Below are 25,386 nucleotides of genomic sequence, written 5' to 3'. Positions count from 1 at the left end.
TGCATAGTGGCACACAAAGCAGATTGAGGCACTGCAAATGACCGCTTGGAAAGATTCCTGGCTCTAAGCAAGGTTATATCAGCGAGAGGGAAATCCCAAATCATGTCCTGATCTATTGGTGGTGAAACCCATGGGACAGGTCAACCTGAATTGGCTGTGTAACTAGGAGGGTCTCGAGCCACCAGAAACCAAGAACCATTATTATGGTGGTATGGTATGTAGAAAACAGGCAAGTCCTTTAATGAGGTTTTGCCCCAGTCCCAGCATCAATCCTATACCACATTGGCCACCCATGAGGAGGTGGGAACCTCTACCACTGTAGTCACTGAAGGTGACATTCCAACCCCCCTCTGCCACCTGGCATTGACTCCACCTATCACCTCAATTCCTTTGCATATGCTGTTCTTCATGGTCTGGTCTGGGCTTTTGCATGCCCTTCCATATATCTCAGGGTATGAGACCAATCTTGCTGCCTTTCCCCCACTCTCTACCCCCACACTTTACCCAATGTGGCTCATTCTTGGCTACCAGTCCGGATCCTTACTAATACTTTCCTCATGTCCTTCCTTCTACCTTTCCCTCTAACACTGTCCCCTCTGCCCTGGGACCCTCTAGGTAGCCCCATGTTGCACAAACATTCCAATGGAGATAAAAAAGAGGCTTCTTCAGATCATGGAATCTATCCTTGCTTCCGTCTGTGGAAAGTCTGTGAGCAGTGCATGCTGGTGAGCCCAATAGTAAGGGCAGGGAGTCGGCGACTCGCTCTTGGACAGATGTAGGACAAATCTGGACAGGCTTCTAAATGCACTCATGGCTAAAATTCGATCAGTGTTGGTCCTTTTGTGGTTAACATGTTGGATTTGAAATGTGTTTATATTGCAGAAGTTGGAGGCTTCAAAAAAGACAATCGGTGCACTGCAAGCCGGAAGAGTGATGGCAGAGTTATCGAGGAAAGCTAGGCCATGAGTAATTTGATAAAAGGCCTGGAGAATGATTCATCCATCTATTGAGGGTTTGATCGTGCCTTCGAAGCTTCATAATTCACCCTCAGGTATTAAGTACTATTTGGTGCCAAAGTGTTTACTCACGACCTCAAGAGTTTAAATACCAATCTCCACAGTGGTAGGCAATCTATACGTATTAGTGCATACCTAATACAAGAAGAGCATCAGCAGATGAGATCACTTCCAGGTGTTATCTCAGAGCCATGTTGAAGAAAAACAAAGATATGTGCCAACAAATCCAGGAAGCAATTAAAGGCTGTCTTAGTATGAAAGCTGGCTCTGTGAAATAAGTTTATGGGGTGTGCTTGTGACTTTAAGACCCTTTAGGCATGGTTTAAAAAGGAGGCAGGCCATTTTTGCATAGAAAGGTTACACCCACAACGTTGAGCACTGGAAATACGTAAGAGCAAACATAGTATACACGTATAATGTTCAAATAAAACATACACTAGAACATGCAAAGATTATAGTGATGCCTCAGGGCTAGGAGAACTATACAAATGTCTAAATAAATAAATAAATAAATAAATAAATAAATAGTAAACAAGCACCATATTCCAAAAGCAGAGTTGTCATTGCTCATGAGACTAGTGAGACATTCAGAAGACTCTTGGCTTATCGACTTAGAAATACCCAAGCAGGAAATGAGCCTCATGGTATTAAACATGAGTTGCTTAGTCAATATATAACCTTAGATAGGATATCAGATAAAACTTTCAGGAATAAAATGAAAAACTGTACTCTGAAAATATGCAATCAATAACTTTCAAATCCTTTTTTCGGAAATGGAGCAATTCTTAAATTCAGACAGGAAAAATCTCACAATCAATATTGATCTGTCAACTGTGGGGATCACCGCCTACATTTGATGACCTCAGGAACAAATGTTAGGGGGAGATTGACTTACTGAATACTAAATGACATTTGAAGTCATCATCTCCAAGATCAAGGTTGTCTGACTCCAGGCCTCGGGGACCGGAATCCTGATGGGTTTTCAGGATATCCGTATTAATACTCGTGAGATAAATTTGCATACAATGATTCTCAATGTATGTACATTCTTTTCTCCTGAATATTAATGAGGGAAATCCTGAAAACCTGCCAGGATTCTGGCCCTCGAGTCCTGGATTTGGGCAGCCCTGCTATAGATCCTTCACCCAATGGTCAATCTGTTCATTTCAACTAAGTGCTTTCCAGGCAATGTATGTAAGAGTATATGCATGGGACATATACAGTGAAAACTTAGCTGTGAAGCAACCCATTGGTGTAAATCAGGGAAGCACACATTCATTTACAAGTATGGGCGTAGGGTTAACAGAACATATGGACTGTTTATAGAGAGCAGGGCATGGGTGAGCTCCAAAACCAACAAAATTAACTAGTCAAAAATTACAGTACTTCAGGAGTAAAGGAAAGATCATGAGAGAAGAATTGTATTTGCCCTATACCTCTTATCAATTCGACCAAAAGGACCCCAACTAATGTATAGTTATTTTGGCTAGAATGTGTTATGTAAAGGTTGGGGAAAAAAAAACAGGTTTCACAAACGACTGATATGGTTAAGACATCATGCAACAAATTCTGAATTTCAGTGAATTCTTTGGGGCTCACTATCAGGTCCCCTGTCCACGTTTGCAAGTGGGGCAGTCATCTAACGGCAGGCCTGACCTGCCACTAGTTCAGATACCTACTGGCAAATAAATGCCGGAATCACAGGCACCGGTACTACTGGTGCCAGTAATTCTGGCAATCCCATCCACGGAGTCCTATGGAACTCTATGGAATGGGAACTTCCCGGTGTCTCTGATGCCCATAATATCCTGGTAATACCTGGGATATCGCGTGGCAGAAATGGTAAGGAAGTTTTGCCAGTAGTCCGCTGGATTTACCGGTGGGAAATTGGCAAAAATGTAATGAGGGCCTTTGTCTGCCCTAATTAACAAACCAAGTCTAGTCTTAAGATGTGACGTTCAAAATAAATTTGACAATTTAGAACAGAATTTAAGTTTTAATACATTGGACATAAGAAGTTTGGCTTAAATATTCAGAAATTATTTGAAAGCCCTTTATGAGGGCTCCATGGCACAGATTATAACCAACTATGGATGGAGTAAGAGTTTCAGAATTGAATGCAGCATGAAACAAGGGTGTGCCCTATATTACAGTCTGCAAAACAGGGGGTCGGGGGTTATGTGAGTCTCTCTACCGGCCTCAGTAATTCACGGGGGAGTCTCAACCAGATTTGTACAGTCTCTCATCAGAAAGGCTCAGTTTGAAGAAATACTCTGCTTCTAAGAGTCGTACAGATGGTTGTCTCTTATATGCCAGAGTTATGTTGCTACCGAAATGTGGCCATCACTTTTTTCCTATACCAGCAATACAGCAAAGAATTACATAGTATAGATTTTTAAGCAGACATGTGGCCAATTAAAATAGATTGAAATTCATGCCATCATTTGACAACTATTATTTGATAAATGGCATCTGCTTCATATGCAGGGGAGAGAATGTTGAATATAAGGCTTTAATTCCGGACAGATGTTAAGGAATATGACAGTCTTAAACTTAAGAACATGATTTAGTGCAGGGTCTGCAACCAGCGGCTCTCCAGATGTTTTGGACTACGACTCACACAGTCGCTCAGAATTGAATATGCTGGCTAGGACTGGTGGGATTTGCAGTCCAAAACATCTTGAGATCCAAAGGCTGCAGACCCCTCACTTGGTGCATTACAGGAAGACCTTGACGGCTGGAGCCATTTGAACCTCGGTTAGCAGGTCATATTGAATGCCATCAAAATGGACTTTCTTCAAAAGTTTCTGAATACATCAAAAGGGTTGTACATATGCACACATTCCATTGAAATTAGATCATCTGTTAAAATAATGGATTTAGAACATTGCGTTCTACGGAAATGTCTTCTGAAAACAGTGATAGGGATGGTTTTGGGCTAACAGTCTTTAAAAGGTGAAATAAGAGTTTTGTCATCATACAACCTTCAAACCTCTTCTCACCAATTAACGAGGATTCATTTAAGGTGGTCCTGCCAGAATACTTTATTTTAAAATGACTTCCGAGTGGAGCTATTTATGACGTCATCAAGAAAGCGTTGTGGAAAATCTCACGACTGTGTAGTAAAGTGGGGGATCAACTCTATTCCTGGTGTTAGGTACAAAAAAATTAAAAAATAAAAAACCCAAAAAGTCTAAGGTGAGATTTGTGGAATAATCCTTTGTGCAAGAAAGTGGAAAAAAAATGGATGGAAAAGTGGATTGGATCCAGAATCCTCTCAGTGTCCCAACTCCAAGGGGGTGACTCTGTTGTCTCGGGAGGATAGCACAGGGGCAACATTCTCGCCTTGAAAGCAAGACAATACAGAGCAACACAGGTTTGATTCCCGGGTCCGTGCTTACAAACCTATGGTATTAAGTGTGTTACAAATACCCTATCATATCATATCCACTAAGTCTTTTCAAACCATGGGAGAACCATCTCAAGAATTATTGATTATCTTTTGTTAAGCATCAGGCTATCTGGATTACAGGACTAATTTAGGTGTACCCCTTCTGGTTTAAACATCTTCATTGTCCATATCCTTACTGGTAATCCTCTGTGCCGACGTCTTTGTAGATGAAGCCTATGTGAGGCACCACGGAAAGTAACAATTTCGATAACCATAAGCAGAATTGAGAAGTCTACTTGGAATGATAATCATTGAAGAAAACAATGAATCGCATTGTCCTGCAGACATACCAAGAACCAATGTATATATGGCTGATCGACTCATACAAGAAGAAATTGCTTAACGCGGTTCTGGTATCAATTTACGTTGAAAGAAATGTCTTGTGGTAGAGTCTTACAAATGCTGGACATTTGGGAAGGTGGCAAGGATGCATAATTATGTGACCTTCTCCTGTAATATCACTGCTGCCTTTAGTTAAAAAAAAAAAGGTTCTTCAGATGATCAATTTGGTCATGGGCCAGTCTTGTAGGAAAATGCTTTTATGAATGGAAACTCTGATTATAGGTATAGGAGGTTTTGGCAGTACATCAGGTCTGATTGGATATAAGATTGGAAATAAGTTTGTTTCTCTAGGACAAGGCAAACGTGTGGTTCTCCGAAACTGGAAATCCAGAAAGAAACTAATAGTGGAGGAACCTATTTATTTATTTATTTATTTATTTATTTTCTGTGTATTTATAAACTATGTGAAATCCGGTCACTTTGAGGTGCCACATGTGGACGGGGCAGAGGGGAATAGACTGATCTTCCAGAAATTGTAACATTCAGATGAGGTTAATGCAAAGGGTTAAGGAAAAGGGGATAGTGTAGGTTACCTGCCTGGACCGGATACAAATACAGATAATTGACAGAACATTCAGGTATAACCTAAAACACGGCAAGTGTTAACATGGAGGTCTCAGGGTAGGGTAGACAAGAGCAGGTGGCTTGTTCAATATGGACACCAGGAGACTATGAATAATGGTAAAAAAATAGAGAAGGGTTGGTTAGGCATGCAAAGGAAAGAGCCATGGGAGGAACAGACACAGCCAGAAGTAGGAAGACCACCCAAAGGGACCAAACAGGTAGGTGTGATCAATCAACAGAGAGGCATAGCAATTTCAAGGGTGCCGGGAAGACTTCCAAAAGGTAATAGAATTATTCAGTTAGGACAGTCATTAGAAACTTTCTGGTGTGGGGATTTGTTTCTTCTTGCCTCAGGCTGGAGGTGGGGGGTTGTTTATGCTACTGCTTCTAAATGGTGTGGGTCCTTTCTAATAAACAGAGTATCCACAATCAAGGATTTGTACAAGTGTGATATGAATACAATATCAATATCAATAAGGTTAAGGACTTTGTATCAGATGTGGACATTTTAACTTGTGGGGTCTTGCAAGGCTCATGTCTTTCTCCATTTTTTAAAATATTTATTTATATATATATATATATATATATATATATATATTAATTACGTAGTTATGGTTAAGTTGGTGTTTCCATAGGAAGAGCACTTTTTGGGCGGCTTATAACTTCGCTCCCCCTGGACGAATCCTCACCACACTTTGCAAAAAAAAGTATATGGCCCACTCTGAATTTTTTTGCAAAGTTTGGTGAGGATTCGTCCAGGGGGGAAAAAGTTATAGGGGGGGTCCCAAAATTTCTTTTTTTCACATAGACTGAAAGGGAAAAAACTTTGCTCGCGCCTACAGCCCAAACCGCTGGACAGATTTTCACCAAATTTGGACCAGGAGCAGCGGCTTGGTCCCGAAAGCGTGCATTTCATGAAAATCCGTCCAGTAGTTTTTTAAAAAATGATGAAAAAGTGGGTCATATAAAATTAGTGATATCTGTGTTCGGTTCCTCGGACACACTTCCCTGTTTGCTCCGCGGACAGTCTCCTGATTGGCCGATCGGCTTACATCATGTCCGCGGACATGCGACATGTTCGCTGATTGGACGGTGTGGAGCATGAAGCGTGTCAGATTTTCAGTGGCGCCCACCATCTTGGATTCGCGGACGTCCGAGGACAGCGCAGTGAAACTTGGTTCAAAATTTGTATTTAGTAGAGTGTGTTGCTGTGTAGGAGTGTTTGGGGAGGGTGGGAGAGTATGAGATAGGTTGAAAGTTATGTTTTTTCATGTGGTAAACGTTCTTGTTGTGTTCGATTTGTCTGCAGACATCACGGGTGTTCTGAAATGTTCTAAAAAACTGAATGGGGGTGTTCTGAAGCCTCAATATGTGTCCGTTTTGTTCGGAAAGCAAGCTGAAACTGTTCTAAGAACACTCAAGGTGTCCGGAAATGTTTGTAAATAAACAAAATGGGGGTGTCCTGGGGACGGTGTCCGTATTGTTCACTTGTAAGTTGAATGTGTTCTAAGAACACTTGCGGTGTCCTGAAATGTTCGCAAATAAACAAAATGAGGGTGTCCTGAGGACGTTGTCCGTATTGTTCGTTGTCAAGTTGAAAATGTTCTAAGAACTCTCGCTTTGTCCTGAAGTGTTCGTAGTGGGTGTCCTGAGGACACTGTCCGTATTGTTCTCTGGCAAGTTGAATGTGTTCTAAGAACACTTGCGGTGTCATGAAATGTTCGCAAATAAACAAAATGGGGGTGTCCTGAGGACGCTGTCCTTATTGTTCGTTGTGAAGTTGAAAGTGTTCAAAGAACTCTCGCGTGGTCCTGAAATGTTTATAGGGGCTGTCCTGAAGACGCTGTGTGTATTTTTAGATGGCAATTAAATGTGTTCTAAGAACTCTCGCGGTGTCCTGAAATGTTCGCAAATAAACAAAATGGGGGTGTCCTGAGGACGCTGTCCGTATTGTTCGTTGTCAAGTTGAAAATGTTCTAAGAACTCTCGCGTTGTCGTGAAATGTTCGTAGGGGGTGTCCTGAGGACACTGTCCGTATTGTTCTCTGGCAAGTTGAATGTGTTCTAAGAACACTTGCGGTGTCCTGAAATGTTCGCAAATAAACAAAATTGGGGTGTCCTGAGGACGCTGTCCGTATTGTTCGTTGTGAAGTTGAAAGTGTTCGAAGAACTCTCGCGTTGTCCTGAAATGTTCGTAGGGGGTGTCCTGAAGACGCTGTCCGTATTGTTTGATGGCAAGTTGATTGTGTTCTAAGAACACTCGCGGTGTCCTGAAATGTTCGTAGGGGGTGTTCTGATGACGCTGTCCGTCCTGAGGACGCTGTCCGTATTGTTCTCTGGCAAGTTGAATGTGTTCTAAGAACACTTGCAGTGTCCTGAAATGTTAGCAAATAAACAAAATGGGGGTGTTCTTAGGACTCTGTCCGTAGTTTTCTTTGTCAAGTTGATTGTGTTCTAAGAACACTCGTGGTGTCCTGAAATGTTCGCAAATAAACAAAATGGGGGTGTTCTGAGGACGCTGTCCGTATTGTTCGTTGTCAAGTTGAAAATGTTCTAAGAACTCTCGCGTTGTCCTGAAATGTTCGTAGGGGGTGTCCTGAGGACGCTGTCTATATTGTTCTCTGGCAAGTTGAATATGTTCTAACAACACTCGCGGTGTCCTGAAATGTTCGCAAATAAACAAAATGGGGGTGTCCTGAGGACACTGTCCATATTGTTTGTTGTGAAGTTGAAAGTGTTCGAAGAACTCTCGCGTTGTCCTGAAATGTTTATAGGGGGTGTCCTGAAGACGCTGTGCATATTTTTAGATGGCAAGTTGAATGTGTTCTAATAACACTCGCGGTGTCCTGAAATGTCCATAAATAAACAAAATGGGTGTGTTCTGAGGACGCTGTCCGTAGTGTTCTTTGTCAAGTTGATTGTGTTCGAAGAACACTCGCGGTGTCCTGAAATGTTCGCAAATAAACAAAATGGGGGTGTCCTGAGGACGCTGTCCGTATTGTTCGTTGTCAAGTTGAAAATGTTCTAAGAATTCTTGCGGTGTCCTTAAATGTTCGTAGGGGGTGTCCTGCAGACGCTGTCCGTATTCATTGTTGTCAAGTTGAAAGTGTTCTAAGAACACTCATAATGTCCGCGGACATTAAAGGTTTCCATAGGCCATAGTTGAAATGTTTGACTCTATGGCTGTGATATGCTGCGGTGATTGTGGCCAGGGCATAGAGTATTGGATGCATTGCCATTTGGCCATGTACCCAACACTATATAGTTGCTTATAACTTTGGGTCAAAAACAAATTTATAAGGAACAAAGTTATAAGATACTATGGGTGTGATATGCTGCGATGGTTGTGGCCAGGGCATAGAGTGTATAATATACTTACTGTTTGGTTTATTAACTGGAGTACATGTATTTCTTGTTAATTTCTGTGATAAAAGAAAATAGCATGTTAGTATTAGAATTTTGTAATGACTTATTACATTGTATAATCAACATTTTTTTTAACCCTCATATTTAGTACATTACAAACCAGAGTACTGTGCAATTTGGTCAGTTTTTGTGTTCATTGCTAAAATCATTGGGTCTGTGGGAGAAAAAAAATCCATGTTGGATTTAAAAAAAACCTTTTTCTATTATGCTACAGTTTATTTGTTTGTTTCTTTTCAGTGTTCACTTGTTGTTTCTGGGTAATGCTTTATACATTGGCTTGTTGCATTTTTTTGGAGCAGTAACATATTATTCATTTGTTTGGATATTATAACATTTTGGAGCAGTTAGATACCAGTAGGTGTATTCTAACTGCCTATTTTTTTATATATTTTAGTGGTATTGATTTATCTGTTTGGATATTGTTAAATGTTGGGACAGTTAGATACCAATTGACATATTCTAACTGTCTATTTTTTGCTCTTATTTACTGGTATTCATTTATCTGATTAGTTGTTGTAGAATCTTTGGGCAGTTAGATAGCTTTTGGAATATTCTACATTTTTTACTACAAGTTTACTTAGGATTTAAGTACAGTTTATTTATTAAATTTTGGTTTTAAGAACATTAAATAAGCGTTTGTAAGATTTGCTGGTAATCTCTGCTTTAGAGTAATGGTAATATCATTACATTCAAACCATCCACATTTCTTTTTTAAATATGCAGTGTAGTGCCCTGAATTGGTTGTGGCTCCTGCGTGGTAGATTATACCTATTATTGTGAAGGTTTTCTTACCAAGTGATACTTGACCGTGTGTGAATCCAGTCAGCTTGCAGTTGTTTTTGGTACCATCTGCATTGTAACGTAGAAGCATTAGTATTGTGTATTTACTATGTGTTTGTATTAGTAACGTGGAGCGATTATCTGAATTGCAGGTAGAACATAATCTACCATGGTTTGCATTTTGTACAAGTTGCTGAAATGGAATGGATTCACAATTAGGTATTGATATATATACAAAGAGTTCATTGGGGATTTGTTCTTGTGTCACATTGTTGCAGAGAGTGCATGTATATTTCCCCATGTATGAAATCTGGAAGATTTCATTTATAGGTATGTTTTTATTTTTCAGTACTTGTAGTAAGTACATTAGAAATTCTTGTGGATCTTCCTGTGAGTTTATAGTGAATTTCACCATTCCAGCACAGTAGTCCAATTGTTGTCTTATTCCATAAACACTATATGTGTTATCGCGGTTGTTTGCTGCATTTCTGTGAAGTACTAACATTTGCAAACACAATTGGTCTGTACTGTGTAAGTAAATGTTGTCAACAATTGGTGGTAATTAAAATAGAATATTCATTGCTACATTTGCAAAGCAACTTACACCAACTATATTTGAGAGTTTAAATGGACCAGGTAGTTCTGTATCTGACTGCTTTTTTTGGAGTTTGTCTTCCTTCTTTGAAGAAGTACCTGGTTTACTTTCCCTAATTGATTTTTTTTGCTTGTGGTACTTGATGAAGCATTCGTTTCTTTTACTGTCTTTGGAGGATTTGCAGTGACATCCTGTTGCATTTCTGTTCGATGTATTTTTCTTTTATAACATTTTACTTTTTGTGGAACAGAATATGTGTTTAGATGGGGGTTGTATAGTGAGCAAAGTCTATTGTATTCTAAAATGCAAGGAATATCAGCGTTTACTTTACTTGCATCAAAGTTGATTAGAAATAGACTCTCAAGTGTACGTAAGCGTGATAGTGCTACGTAGCTCATGCCTTCTTTAAAGACTGTGTTACCAATATCTATCATTGCTTTGTCTAGGGTAAGACATTGTGATTTATGAATTGTGACTGCGTATGCAAGAGTTAGAGAAAATTGTTCTCTGCGTACATACATGTCTTTGAAGAGAAGGAATCGAGCTGTTGAGCGTCCAATCCTTTTTACTTCTGAAAGTTTGTCAAAGAGAATATTGACAAACTGAATTTTGTTGTTTGAAAGCCAACAACTTTATCCAGTGCTCCATTAACTAATCCTTGGTCCACGTCAAGGTTACGTTTAAGCATTACGCTGCAATTTAAGGATAATTTTAATATCTTTTCTAAGCCTGCTGTGTTTGAGATTGATTTTTCTAAACTATTTAGTCTTGTTGTGGCGCTAATTTCCATTATTGGTTGCATTTCTTTACTTAACATTATTTCATTGAATTTGAAACAGCATGCAAGAGTTGGCATTAAGGCCATACAATTGACATTTTTGTGGGCTAATTGTTCCATACCATCTGTAGCACATGCATTATCGCCATAAAGTGCATTAATGTGCCGGGTTTTCAATATTGCTTCTGCTTCTTTAGAAAGTATACCAACTCTGATACTTTTTAAGATGTTGGCATAATTGAGATCTGCAGATTACTGCATGTTTTCTGTTAATTCTCTGTATTGGAAATGTTGCCAAAGGTTGACATTTCCAATGCTGCCAACAGTTTTACGGCAGAGTTTGTGTCCTAATGTTTTAAAAATAGGCTCACCTTTTACTGGTGTCATTTGAAGAAGATCTCCGAAAACAATAATGTGTTTTCCTACAAAGAGCTCTTCATAGTTTGTTTTGAGTACTTCTTGTAATCTGAGTTGAATCAAAGCCAACATTAGGTTGGAGACCATGCTCACTTCATCTATTAGTAGCATTTTCATTTTTTTTCAATACTCTGCGTAGTTCCATTGCAGATTCTGCAGAAAGTTTGTAATTTTCTAATTTGGTCTGATGTTCTACTGGCAATAGTAGTAATATGTGTAATGTGACACCACCTATGTTGTAGGCAGCTAAACCTGTGGGGGCAGTGACAACAGCTGACAGTTTGTTGTTTGTCAATTGTTGAAGGAACTTACTGATGATTTTGATTAGGAATGTTTTGTCAGAACCAGCTTCACCACTGACGTACAGTAGTATAGGTTTATGATTATGGCAGGAACATTCTTTATTTTCGTGTTGTACACCATGTGCAATTTGTTTTGTTACTTCTTGAAAAATGCTATGTTGCTCATTGTTTAGTTTTGATTGTAGTATACTTAAGTCTTCTTTATCTTCATACTGAAACATGGTGTTTCTACTTCTATCATAGTAATTCTTCCTCATTTGCTATTAGTGGCTCTCCCAGTGGTTCTTGGCTTCCTGTTACAGAAGGTTGACTACTGTCAGGAGTGACCTTATCTAGTTGGGCCTGGAATTCTTCTTCGTGTTGCTGTTTATTGTGCAACATTGTTTTGTACTTTGTAAAGTTGACATCAGTTATAGTGCTTTCATTTGCTTTGAAAGCATCTTCATTTGAGTCATAGTTATCTAGTATTTCTTCTTCTTTTCTCCATGGTTTAAAGAGTTGTAGCAGGGACATGTAATATACTTCTTTATGTTGAGGAGTCTTTAATGACAATTTGATATGATTAATTACATTTGGTTTAGTGAGTTTAACTAAGCTGCCTTCACAGTTTGTCACTCTGTATTTACCTTTTTTTCATCAGGTTTTATATTATTTTTGTATGTGTAGTTTTGGGCTATGTGGTATAGACACATGGTTTCCAAAGTATTACTTCTGTTTGGGTAGTATGTGTCCAATAAATTGTTTTTTAAAATGTCTTGGCTGTTGGGATCACGTTTTGCTATTGTTTCTATATCTTTGTAGGATTTTAGAACTCCTTTTCTAGATTTAGCTGGACCAAGACTCAGCCATACTATATTTTCAGATTTACCATACAATGCAGTCCCAGTTAAATGATCAGCTGCTTCATATGATCCACATTCTCTATGGGAGAGCATTTGTATGCCCAAGCTGTATAATTTCTGAGGCACTGTTTTATCTGATGACAGGTCATTTCAGAGGTCTTGGAGCTCTGTCTTTTCTGCTTTGGTTAAGTATGCTGTGACATATCGTGCAACTGCAGTAGAATTATCTGCAATGTACTGCACATCTATGTTTGCATTCCATAAGTGGGCAATGATTGCATTGTAATCATTGATATATTTTTCTTCTTCTTTTCTTTTTATGTAATATGTATTTTTAGGTGACTTACCTTTAACACTATGGGCCTCATTACGACCCAGGTGATAAGTTACCACCTGGGTCGTACCCTTACCACCATGGTGTAAACTATGTTTACACCATGGTGGATGGCGGATTTACCGCCCCATTCCAAGGTGAGTGGGGCGGTAAATCCCCATTTCCCATTTTACCCTTCTCCATTCCCATTTTTGCCCCATAGGGCATAATGGGAGTGGGGAAGGCGCTAATTACGCCACCGTAAATTACGGTGGCGTAATTTGCACCATCGTCCCTTAGCGCCATGGATTTTAACGCCTGCAAAAAGCAGGCGTTAAACTCACCATGGCGCAAAGGGACCTCGGAATCAGGCGTTAAGGGTCGGCGCCGTTTACGGCGCCGTTAACCCCTTAACGCCTGATTCGTAATGAGGCCCTATGTCTAACTGAAGACATGAGGTTGTTCACTTGACCTGTATTTGTAACTGGTCTAGGGAAATGAAATCGGCATTTGGTGTAGTATTTCCCTTTGTTTTTGTATTTGCGACGACAATATTTTCCACATTTGTGTCTTTGAAATTGTAAAATGTGTGCATGAAGATCACTATTTGTGGATTCTGATGGAATTTCACAAGTGACATATTTTTCAATAAACTTTAAAACAGTGGCATCACTGTCTTGACCAAATTTAGGAGCATCTTTAATCCATAAAAGCATGTGGATATGTGGCGCTCCTCTGGCTTGGTATTCTTTTCTCCAAAAGAAGTGTTGCACTTCTCCAAGGAGAGGAACAGTTTTATTACAAATAAAATGTAGCATAGCAATGAAGCGATGGTGAAAATATCTTGAAACATTAACAGGATCCTGAGAACAAAGTTCTCCAGGTGTCAGTATATCTATGTTTGTTTTGTTTTTGTTTGATACGCGTAGGAAATCATGTAAATATTCTCATGCATATTCTGCACAACTTAATGTAACAAACCAAGTGGGTGGCCCAAGCTTTCTGATCATACAATGTACATCTCCATGACATTGAAACCAGTACTCTTTAGTACCACGCATATTTGCCAATAGATTTGTAATATTTGATTGTAAAACCTCATTCTTTTGTTGCACTTTTTGTAATAATTGTGTAGCTGTCATATTTTGAAAGTGTGATCCTGATTTTAATATGTGTGCAACTCTGTAACATAAAGTTGCTAGTTCACAAGAGTAGGTGGAATATGTATTCCACATTTTGTCTAAATCTGGGATCTTCAGAATACATCCGTAATGAGCGGTATTCTGAAGCTGATATTTGAATAGGTCTATCTTCGTACCTTCCTCCTTTGCCAGTAGGAAAGAGTAGAGGAAAAGCACGTGCCGCTATACTTTTTTCCCATGTGCTGATTGGTGATCCTTTTGTTTGACGCATTTGGTACGTTTCCAGTGCATCTTCTATGGTGTCATTACAGTGCAAAGGATGAATTGTATAATGGTCTAAAGTATTTGATATTTTAGCAGGATCTAGTAGCTCAAATTGACCAGCTTCTTGTGTTTCTTGAATTATTTCAGTTGTATCCTTCAAGTTTTCTTCAATATTAATTTCTTGGTAATATTCATTATTCTCTTTAAGATATTGCAAAGCATGTCTAACTTTATGAATATCTACCAGCTGTTGCCATATTTCTTTGTCTTTTGTAGGTACTCCATTTACTAAGATAATTAAAGATTGCTGCATTGGACGTTGCACTCCTAGAGTATGCACATTTTCTTTTAGATCAAATGGTAAATAAACTACTTTTCCACGAATGCCTTTTACCAATTAAGAGGGAGGTCATTTTGCTGTTTTTGGTTGAAGGCGTATTATTGCTTGAAATGGGTGCACTGTTTGAATTATGATGCTCTCATATAAATTAAGTTGTTTTAGTGGTTTTGGTAGTGGGTATAATTCCAAATAATTTGTGATAGTACGTGAAGGAGTTTGGTTGTTGTCAAGTTTTGTAGTGCAGTAACTGCAAAGTATTAAGGGGTCAGTTATTTCGTATTTGTTTTCTGCTACAAGGCAGAGAGCTAATTCAAACCATTTAGAATCGTCATTGTCTTCTATTTTGTATGATAGGTCTACAGTTTTTGTGTTACTTTTATAAAAAGTTCTGCGGCAACATACACACACATGGTTTGGTACTTCAGCTGATATACTTTTAAATTTTAGTATTTCTTTTTTGAATGTGTTTAGTAAAAGGTTGCCATGTGTATAATTGTTGCTTAATTGGTTTAAAGCTATTTCATTCTGTAAATGGCTTTCACTTCCAAAATATTTTTTCTGGATATAGTCAATTTCTTCAAGTAAGTCTTTGGCTGTACCATGTAGAAGAATGTTATTTAAATTGGCTAGTGCTAAAGGAGGACTTTTAGCATAGTACAGTTTATAAACTAGATTTCTTATAGTTGAATGATGTGTTGATATCCTTTTGATATCATGGAAGGTGGTTCTACAAGTAGGTCCTGTAATGCAGGCCAATGAATGTCCTTGTAGTCCTGTGTACTTGCGCACTGGACAGGTATCCATATTTTGCAGTAGTTTAATTTTGATTTTGTCTTTGCTTTTTAAATATTGATTGAGGAATTGGCGTAAAGACTTGAAAAATTGTTTGTGAATGTTACACATTGACGTGCATGGCCATTTGTACACTAGACGTTCTGATTCAGTTGAATGGATGGGTAATTCTAAGTTTTCAGGACATATTTTTGTAAGGAGTACTTCTAGTTCCATTATGGTATTATCTCATTTCCTGCACTTGCACGTTCTGAATACTCACAATGCATAGTAGGTTTGTCCCTCGCGCCTCTCCCCCTCAGCTCTTAATATTGTGTTGTAATGTACCCTTGTTCTGTCCCTGCCCAGTGGGCACTTTGAAAAAGTATATTCGCATTGTATAAGTGCCTAACAAGCAAACAATGAATACATAAAAAAATAATGTCAGATAGAGGGAACAGGTAATTGTTGAAAAGGCACAGGGGCAGGATCAAGCCATGGGCCATCACACAGTTAGAAATAGTAGACAAAGGGAGAGAAATGAGCACAACCTGACCTACTTCAATCTATAATTAAGGATTTAGGGGAGCCACCTAAGGGTTCAGCTGTTCAGTAATGAATAATTGTATCAAAAGCAGCGGAAAGGTCTAGGAGGATAAGGATATCAAAGCAGCTGCTGTTGTTGTGAAATAGAATGAGTTCCTTGCATTAAAAGGTGGGTGGACTCAGTTCCTCTTGAGGGCCTGCACTGTGATTGGTGGTCCTAAACCAATGCACTATCCTTAGAAAAAGGCAGGAGTTGGGAGATTGCCATTCCTCCCAAGATCTTGCCAACAAGTCATATGATGAAGATGGAGTGATAATTAACTCAGTCTGTAACGTCATTGGAAAGTTTCTTCAGGAGGGGCACGATAAAGGGATTCTTGCAATCCCTATGGAAGACCCCTGTGCTGGAGAAACCATTGAACAGGACATTTAGTGCGGCGGCCAGGGTTTCATTGTTATCTTTGATGTGTATGGCTGGGCAAGAGAATGCCAGTTCAGGGGCTGTATTCATCTTCTTTGATGTGTCTGGCTGGGCAAGAGAAGGCCAGTTCAGGGGCTGTATTCATCTTTTTTGATGTGTCTGGCTGGGCATGACAAGGACAGTTCAGGGGCTGTACTCATTTTCTTTGATGTGTCTGGCTGGGCAAGAGAAGGCCAGTTCAGGGGCTGCATTCATCTTCTTTGATGTGTCTGGCTGGGCAAGAGAAGGCCAGTTCAGGGGCTGTATTCATCTTCTTTGATGTGTCTGGCTGGGCAATTGAAGGCCAGTCCAGGGGCTGTATTCATCTTCTTTGATATGCCTGGCTGTGCAAGAGAAAGCGAGTTCCGGGAGGATAGCTCAGTGGCAACGTGCTCGCCTTGGAAGCAAGACGACATGAAGCAACACAGGTTCGATCCCTGGGTCCACGCTTAGAAACCTCTGGGTATTTAAGCGCGTTATAAATATGCAACTAAGAAAACAAAAATTCTGTAACAGCCCTTCGATGCCCCCGGGCTGTGTGAGCGCTTTAAAAATGCAAATAAATAAATAAGTTCTAGGGCTTATTCATCTTCCTCACAGATTTTATGATGTGAGAAAGTGAGACCTCCTTGAAGAAAGCAACGAAGTAGGCGGGCCCTTTGTATGTGGCAAGCAAATGCATGGCTAACGCCTTAGCCAGGGAGCGTATGAGGGACTGCATACTCAAACTTGCTGGTGAAAAGGAGGAAACACGATTCACTGGGGTTTGGGAGGCAACACGAATGATGGTGCATAAAGTACAAAGCAGGAACTAGCATTAATGTGTACATTCTGATGACCCAGTGTTCATGTGACTAGAGGAACAGCCTTTTCTTGCATTTTATACAGGCATTTTAGCTTCTCTAGGGAAGGAAGCAGGTCAACATGTCTTCTCTGGATTTGCACCAACATCTTTGTAGATATCTCTTCCTCATGGTAGCCAGCTCAGAGTCAAACCATGTATTACATTACTGGATGGGTATGTTCTTCTTCCTGACAGTCAGGACAGACTATCTGAGGTCTGAGACAGGGCATTCTGGGTATTTGAATGGATTGAAGAGTTTTCAAATGAAGCAACATTTTTGAAAATATAATGAAATTCTCCTTTAGAAAATTAAGAAGCCAACCCTCAAAAGGTAAGACTGTACCATTTTATAACTAGAGCTGGGTGAACATGTTAAATTCTGTTCCACCTGCTGCTGAGGTGAAATCTGGAAGATTTCAATCCACTTCGGCAAAATCTGCCATTCCGCCACCTGTGTGTATTGATAGGGTGGAACTACGTTTCTCGTACCGTCTTGTGACCCGAAGGGAGCCGAGCAAAGTTTCTTGTGCCACAGTACAAACCTAGCATGAATTGAAAAGGGCAGCACGAAGTTTACTGTGCTGGTGCGTAAACCTAATAAGAATCGAAAAGAGCCAAAACAAAGTTTCTGCTGTGTGAAACCAGTACGAAGAGAAAAGAGCTGCACAAAGTTTCTACAGCCGCTGTTCGAACCTATCACAAATTGAACAATAAAGCAGCGTGAAGTACTTTAGTCCGCTGCATGAACCTATCGCTCATCGAAAAACAGCACCGCCAAGGTACCACAAACCCACGGTTAAAAAAAACTGCAAAGTTTCTTGTGCTGCTGCGCGAACCTGTGAAGCGAAACTAGTACAGATCTGAAATGCAAAGTTTCTCGAGTCACTGCATGAAATTACAACTGATCAAAAAAAATAGCCACGCATAGTTCCTCATGTTTTGAACCTAGCACGGATCGATATAAACCTTGCATGAATGTTTTCTAGTTGCTGCACGAAAGTATCGTAGAAAAGCACACAAAGTTTCATGTGTCACTGCACAAAACTAGCACGGATCAAAAAAAGATCTATAGCTAGATTCTCGTTTTGTGAATTTAGCACGGATCAATAAAATACTTGCATGACGTTTCTCCTGTCGCTGTGCAAACTGCTCACTAATTGAAAAAACATGCAAAGTTTCTTTTGTTGCTGCACGAAACTAGCATGTATTTAAAAAAAAAAGACCTGTGTGACGTTTCTCATTGCGCTAAACTTAAATAACATGGGAACGAAACACCACACTCGGTGCAAAACTGCACAAAACCAAGTGAAATTTCAGTGTCGAAGGAAAGGTAATGTTGTTTTTGGGTACTCGCGTAAGCGGAATCCAGTGCGGCTTCCGTACTATTCTGTTCGCGGGTGAAAATGCCACTCACCCCACAGTTATAACTGTCATTTAACGTCACAAACTAAATAAACATCTTATCCAATGACTGAACTTTAATTCACATGAGTGAATTTAAGTTGTCTATTTGATAATCGTCAATGAAAATAGCTATTAAAAACTATTCAGCACATGAAAGTCGCAGTAGGGCTGCTTCTTATTGTATTGCCTTATGGTTTCCAATCAAAATAAAATCTAAAACTCAAGAGGCACTAGGAACGGTGTACTTTACAGCCGAAACCACTCATGATTTTCGCAATTTGACTGGAAAGCATTGATTAATATCTGTCAATTTCTGAACTGAACTGGGACTCCCTGGACTGGGAAGACAATTGATGCAATATTCCACAGCTTTGCCTAGGTCTTGTGACTAATTTCCAGCAGCATATATGAATTGCTAATGGTATGTCGTTTTAGTCATTTTAATTTCACGTGTTCTATTATTTTTCCTAGACACTTATAGTTGCTTTAGATGTTCTCTCAAGAGAACACTAGGCCTGGCTTTGCCATATTAACCCATATCCTGTTGAACGCCCGAGTCCACTCCTTAGCTTTGAGTTTACCTTAGTTTTACTTCAGGATTAAGGCAACCCAACACTAGAACGCCCAGCAGGAAATTGATGGAGAAGTGATAGCCCAGTATTGGGACATGGTGCCACTCCCAATTTAGAGTCATCTAGCAAACTTACTAAGGCCATCACCATCCTCCTGGATAGTTAGCGTTTGGGTTCTTCCGGAAAATGATGCAAATCTTCATTTTCCAGACTATTGGCCAATATTGATCCACGGGCTACACCGAGCTCTGACCTGATAGCACATGAATTGACTGGCACGTGTGGACCAAGGCTTTATCCATATGATAAGTGCCGCTCATGCCTGGCAAGCACCTCAAAGTTCTTCCCCAACACATATGCTACATATGCCACAAGACCATGGTATCCATACCGCAATCAGATCACATCCCTGGCCGTGGTGCACAACATCGTACACAACCCACTCTAGAACCATTCCATCCGTATGCTCTTCAAGCACTGAGTTTGATACGTCAAAAACGGCACCATATCAAACCGGTGGCAGATAGGCACTGAACAAATCGCAGGCACCATAACACAAGAGAGCACTGTTGGAACTCTCGTACAGTCCTGGTTCTTTTATAGGCAACAAACTGAACTTTGTACATGTGGAAACTCACAGCGGTGGGCATTCCGTTGTCTCCTGCATTTTACTGCAGCGTTTTTGTGGGGTGCCCAGCACCCATTGGCTCCTTTCTACATACCTTAAAATCCCAAACTACAATCTCTCTATTCTACAATCCTCCCAACCCTTGGGCTCCTAAAACACTAAGGTGGTAATTTGTCCAGCCACCATTAATGGGGAAAACAGGTGCAGTGATACCATGAACGCGTGAATATTTGCCAGTATTTCGATGGAATAGACGGTTGTGTCCAGTGATACAGTGCCCTGGGAAATGGCCACTAGGGTGCGACACTTCCCAAACAAACGCACCCTCAGTAAAAGCAAACCCTTTCCCCACATATTCTAGGATTGGAGTTTATAATATAAAATGATACCCCTCCTAGAATATTAGGGGAATGTATTTTAGGGGTCAGGAAAATAAAAGTTGCATATCTGTCGACTTTTTCCAGGCGACATTATGACATGGAACCCCACCGGGAACGGTCACCAGCCATCGACTTATTGAAACTGGCAAGAAAGCCATTCCAGCACTTGCAACTTGTGAGTGGGTCAATACCCATTACCAACCCATGCAAAATGCAGCAAAACTCCATAGTGATTTCTTCGGCAAAGCCTCTTTGTATTGACAAATGCTTCGCGGGATGTGACACGGCACGCGCGGGAACTTTTCTGGAACATTTACCGCTGCAGAAACTTCACAGCCTATGGAATGAAAAGTAGCGAGGCATTAGCAAGTCTGACGTTGGATGAGACGAGGGTGGACAGACAAATCATTACACTGTTTTCAAAAAAGGCTAAAATAATTGCCTTTTGACTTTAGAAAAGTCAGCGATCTCCAGCAGAAATATTATAACATGGCTTTTACTTTGATCAGGCTGGGAGTTCCTTGCAGGATTTATATCCCCAGTCTTAATCTCCTTCGACTGTGCACATAAGAACCCATTTATCAAATTTCGGCAGGGCTGTGCTGCAACCCAAGACGAGTGTCAAAATCATTGCGGCGTCGAGGCCGGGTGCTTTATCCTCTTAGCCAACCGGCGCCGGAAGAATTTGCTCCTGGTGGCCCCTTGTTTGTACACTCCACGGAGGGTCCAGAAAATTATGGCAATAGCAAATTTAAACAAGGAGCCAAGGTTTGATTGGATAGATGATTTATAACGCGCTTAATACCCAGAGGTTTCTAAGCGAAGACCCAGACCCGGGGATCGAACCTGCGTTGCTCCGTGTGGACTTGTTTCTAAGGCGAGCACGTTGCCCCCTGAGCTATCCTCCCGAGACTCCAGGTCAAAGAGAAAGCAAAGCAATAGACAACGAGCATCATTAAGGAGTTTGGCTAAGTGCCAGACTATTATGCAAGTCAAAAGGACGAGCGTACTCGTCCTTGGCACTTAAGGGGTTAAATCTGCTCTTTTACCGACAAAATTGGGCACCGTTATTGACACTTGGTCCGGTGCATGACCTCGGGATTACTGCAGTCGAAGTTCACATGTTTGGAGTTCATGAGCGCTTTGAAACACCTGCCTGTGTATAGACGCTATATAAATAAACCATACCTACCATACCACCATCAGGATTTGTAGCAGATTTACCACGAGCTGTAATTCTGCATTGTAAATTTGCCGATGATTGGAGGTAAAGTGGAGGCTCTACCGCAAGCTTTTTGCTCGTCGGCGAATCATCTGCTTGGACCCCAAAATTAAAATTCAGCGGTGTGCTAATGCACTGGTAAGGGGGAGCTAATTGAATTACTGCCACTTTACTGCCATTTTTGCAGCACCGCCAACTCGTGATGAGGCCCAGAAATTGCAAGTCACAAAAATAATACTTGCAAATAAACCAAGTGTTTATTTATTTATTAGTTGTTTTTTTTTTTTTTGTTCCTTTATTTGTTGGTAGTGTTAACGGTGGCCACTGTCACAGAACTTGTTTCGAGTCTCCTCAGGGAAAAGGTGGGTTGGGGAAGGTTCCTCATTCATAGTTGTTAGGTCCTTCAGATCCGGTAAGTGCAAGGGAGGAAACAAACGGTGAAGTGCAGTTCAAATGGCGATGCACACTTTTGAACTTCTAAGTGCATCAAGGAAGTGTAAGGCGGAAGAATACGTGCACAGATGGAATTGCGCCTTGCGAGTGAAAGGAAGGACAGCAAGAGCACAGTCTCGGAGCCCTTCACCGTGAGTGTGCAAGAGGAACATGCAATGCAAAGGTGGAGTGGTTCATGACGAGAATGCCAGGTGAAAGGTAACGTTAAAAAATGGAGAGCCCGGTCATTGCAGTGCAAGGCAGGAAAGAAAGTGCAAAGATGGAGTCCCACATTATGAGGATGCAAGACTTAACATTCACTGCAAAGGTGGAGACCTTCATCATAATCGTGCAAAGCAGAACAGTAAGTGCAAAGATGGCATCGTTAGAAAGTGAGCAGGACAGTAAGTGCAACGGTGGAGTGTTTCATCTTGAGCCTGCAAAGCAGAACACTAAGTGCAAAGATGTGGAACACCATTTTAGAGTGCAAGGCAGGACAGAAAGTGCAAATATGGAGTACCACATTATGAGGATGTTAAACTTAATAGTAAGTGGAAAGGTGGAGTGCTTCATCATAAGCGTGCTAAGCAGAACACTAAGTGCAAAGATAGGGATCACCATTATTAGAGTGCAAGGCAGGACAGCAGGTGAAAAGATGGGGTCCTCAACATGAGAGTGCAAGGTTGAACAGTGATTGCCAAGAGTTATTCATCATGACTGTCGAAAGTAGAAGACTAAGCGCAAACATGCAGAACTCCATTTTTAGAGTGCATGGCAGGACAGAAAGTGCAAAGATGGAGTCCCACATTATGAGAATGCAAGACTTAACACTAAGTGCAAAGGTGGAGTCCTTCATCATACGCGTGCAAAGCAGAACAGTAAGTGCAAAAATGGCATTGTTAGAAAGTAAGCAGGACAGTAAGTGCAAAGGTGGAGTGCCTCATCACGAGCGTGCAAAGCAAAACACTAAGTGCAAGCATGCAGAACACAATATTTAGAGTGCATGGCAGGACAGAAAGTGCAAAGATGGAGTGCCACATTATGAGAATTCAAGAATTAACACTAAGTGCAAAGGTGGAGCCTTTCAACATAAGCGTGCAAAGCAGAACAGTAAGTTCAAGGATGGCATTATTAGAGAGCGAGGCGGGACAGTAAGTGCAAAGGGGGAGCGCTTCATCATGAGCGTGGAAAGCAAAACACTAAGTGCAAACATGCCGAACACAATTTTTAGAGTGCATGACAGGACAGAAAGTGCAAAGGTGGAGTCCCACCTTATGAGAATGAAAGACTTAACAGTACGTGCACAGGTGGAGTCCTTCATCATAAGCGTGCAAAACAGAACAGTAAGTTCAAGGATGGCATTATTAGAGAGCGAGGCGGGACAGTAAGTGCAAAGATGTGGTCCTCCTTTATGAAAGTGCAGGGCAGAACAGTAGTTGCTGTGATGGAGTTCTTCATCGTGAGCGTGCAAAGCAGAACACAGAGTACACAGATGCAGAACGCCATTATTAGAGCGCCAGGCATGACAGTAACCCACTTCACCCACATGTATTTATGTATTTATTTATTTATTTATTTATTGCATGTGTGTTTGTATTCATAATGCAGGGTGAAACAGTAAGTGTTAAGATAGAGTTCTTGGTCATGAGCGTGCAAAGCAGAACACAGAGTACACAGATGCAGAACACCATTATTAGAGCGCCAGGCACGACAGTAAGTGCAACGATGGGGATCACCATTATTAGAAAGCAAGGGAAGTCAGTGGGTCTGATTTACAAACCGTTTTTCAATAGGGGTTTCCCATAGGAAAAGGCTTTTGTAAATCAAGACCTATACGTGTATAGATGGGGTCCTCCAACATGCGAGTCCAAGGTGGAACAACAAGTTCTAAGACATGGTTCCTCCAATATCGTGTAGAGCGCCAGCTTCTGAGATGCATTACGTGCTTGGCCTGGACGCCCTTTCTGTTTTGGTGCCTGCATTTGACATCCAAGAAGCGCAACACAGTCAAGGAGAAGGAGGGGCAGCTGAGAAAGACCACGAGGCTAGACAAGAAAGGCACATGGAGGGAGAGCGGTAAGGAGTAAGAGAAGGATGGTGGAACAAAGTCAGTGGGCAGTTGGGGCAGCAGGCAGCGCGCAACAGGTTTGGGGGCAGAACGCGTGTTTAATGAGCAAGGTGTATACATGTTTTCTGAGCTTACCGTGGATTTCGTCACTTCACCCACATGCTGTATGTATTTATTTATGTAGCGCACATGTGTGCTTGTATTTAAAATTCATTGGTGCAGCGGGTTAGTGATCCAACAAAAATGCCGTATATGAAAAGGAAAAAAAAACTGTATCCAGATCGATCCCTTTTTAGGCTTATTGGCAAAGGTAATTGAATGCTTGAGATCCAGATGGTGATTGGATGTTAATGGCTCTTTTGAATTGGGTCAGATGGCTCAGAAAGCAAGAATGATATTCATCATATACAAGTAAACTGACGTTTACAGTCAGCTGAAGTGCAAGGTGTAAACTTCCTGTGACAGCAGCCTGTCACAGGAAAACCCTAATAGCCAGGCTTAGAATCTCTACCCTTCGAAAAATCAAACCCCTCATACCGCGGCAAGACTTCTGGACAGTAGTGCAGGCTCTGCTGGTCTCGCACATCGACGGGGCAAATGCTCTTATGCATTGGCTCCCGTCTTTTAATTTGGCTCCAATAAAAGCCACGTAGAACGCTGCAGCACGTCTTATTACGGGAGCGTGGACATTTGACCAATTCACCCCAAACCAACGCCTACTACATTGGCCTCCATTCCAAGCCACAATACTGTTGAGGACTGCATATGTACATATGTACACATTTACCATAATTTCATTAGGGCGTAAAGCCATGCAGGTTTGCACAAGAACAACAATACATACATCACATGAACATTCCCATTGTTCTCAATTGCCAAATATATTACACTAGATTGTGTAAAACTAAAGACCTTGGCATTCTGAAGCTTTGCATTGACTATTCGATCTGGATAGTTCTTCGGCAAAAGTCGGTGACTAAGGACAAGAGGAAATCCCATCCACCGTATCCCCCAGGGGGATGACATTTGCACTAGACAATATGCTTTGGTCCCTTGTTACAAAGTTACATCCCCTTTACTATTCATAGCCAATGAAAGCTTTTGTTTATAAGAACTTCTCTTGGCTCATTCCGCATTGAAGACGAAAAAATTGATCTAGTTGAGGAAGTCCGCTAGAATTAACTGTAGGGATTAGCGGATCCTGGGTCAATACTTTAGGTGGAACAGAACAATTCAGGGGCACCGATGAGGCAGGGCCAGATAATGGTGGATTGCTGAATGTTCCTTTGACCCCTTGAGCTCTCACGTTTTTTGGCCTTGCTCTATTCCCATCGTGAATCCTAGTTTTTCCCTGGCTTGTCTAGCTGGAGTTTGGATAAGCTTTTTCATTAGGAGGGGCAGACGATCTCGAGTCCTTTGGGGTGATCATAGGCAAATTCTCTCCCACCTGAGTAATAGGGGATCCCCTACATCAGCTCCCTTTCCGAC

The sequence above is a fragment of the Ambystoma mexicanum genome, chromosome 14, assembly GCF_040938575.1.
Source record: "Ambystoma mexicanum isolate Mex_15411 chromosome 14, UKY_AmexF1_1, whole genome shotgun sequence".
Classification (NCBI taxonomy): domain Eukaryota; kingdom Metazoa; phylum Chordata; class Amphibia; order Caudata; family Ambystomatidae; genus Ambystoma; species Ambystoma mexicanum.
The sequence above is the reverse complement of the archived record's forward strand: the minus strand, read 5'-3'. Positions refer to the sequence as shown.